This window comes from Lucilia cuprina, chromosome 6 (genome assembly GCF_022045245.1).
Source record: "Lucilia cuprina isolate Lc7/37 chromosome 6, ASM2204524v1, whole genome shotgun sequence".
Taxonomy (NCBI): Eukaryota; Metazoa; Arthropoda; class Insecta; order Diptera; family Calliphoridae; genus Lucilia; species Lucilia cuprina.
Window position 1 is genome coordinate 24,611,108 of NC_060954.1, and position 1,419 is coordinate 24,612,526.

Sequence of the window (1,419 nt, forward strand, 5' to 3'; positions counted from 1 at the left end):
CATGACAAACGTTTTTATGCTAAGATACAATTTCTAAAATTTGTAGAATATGGTCTACTCGACACAGGCGAGAACGTCTCCTGTATAGGTTCAAATTTAGCTACTTTTAACTTTTCTATTTTTCAAAATTTTTATCCTCTCAAAAGCTACGTCAAAACTGCCAATGGTAGGGTGCAGAAAACGACAGGCATGTTAGATGTTCAGATTATTTTTAAGGATCAGGTCCAAAGAATAAAATTTTTAATTGTCCCAACTATTTCGCAGAGAGTTATCCTAGGATAAGACTTTATAAGTCATTCAATCTAGCAGCAGACATTTTTGATTCTGCAATCGTATCAATTCCGTCCGTCCGTTTGACCTTAGACAGAGACTTATCCGAATTGTCCGTTATAGAAAGACCGTCCGATATTTTGTCCGAAAGTATAGAAAAGTCTGATAGACCAGACGAATTCAAATACCCTTTGACTTCAAGCCAGACTCAACAGTTAAACGCAATAATCGGTCTTTTTCCGAATTTCGCAAAACAGGGTTTAGGGAGAACATCGTTAATAACGCACGAGATTGATGTTGGTGATTCGAAACCCATCAAACAGAGGTTTTACCCTGTATCCCCTGCTGTTGAAAAGTTGATGTATCAAGAAATAGATAGAATGTTAGATCTAGGGGTCATAGAAGAATCCACATCAGCATGGAGTTCTCCTATGCGACTTGTTGTTAAACCCAATAAAATTAGACTTTGTTTGGACGCCAGGAAACTTAACAGTGTGACGAAGAAAGACGCGTACCCTTTACCCAATATTGAAGGAATCTTTTCCAGACTTCCAAAAGCAAATCTAATTTCTAAGCTCGACTTGAAAGATGCATATTGGCAAATCGGCCTAGCCGATCAGTCAAAAGCATTGACAGCGTTCACGGTACCAGGCAGACCGCTGTACCAGTTCGTTGTTATGCCTTTTGGTCTTTGCACAGCACCACAAACAATGTGTCGTCTTATGGACCAACTCATTCCCCCTGACCTCCGCCATTGTGTTTTCGGTTACCTCGATGACCTCGTAATAGTTTCGGAAGACTTTCCATCCCACTTAACTACCCTTGTAAAGATAGCTGATCAAATCCGTAGAGCAAATTTAACTCTAAATGTTGCTAAGAGCGCATTTTGTGTCACCCAAGTGAAATACTTAGGATTTGTTATAGGTCACGATGGGACAAAAAACAGATCCGGAAAAGGTTGATGCAATTTTGAAATGGCCTACACCCAAAAACATCAAACAAGTCTGCGGTTTTCTTGGTATTACAGGATGGTACCTTAGATTCATTGAAAATTTCTCTACTGAAGTCTTCCCAATAACTGAGGTACTATCAACCAAGCGTAAGTTCAATTGGACTCCCGAAGCACAAAGGGCATTCGCAAAAAATAAA

General features: G+C 39.5%; 1 protein-coding gene across 1 annotated transcript in view; it reads right to left on the reverse strand.

Moving 5' to 3' along the window:
* Positions 1 to 1,419, reverse strand: part of LOC111679696 — a 45,776-nt gene that overhangs the window by 40,513 nt on the left and 3,844 nt on the right. The gene's annotated exons all lie outside the window — the stretch shown is intronic.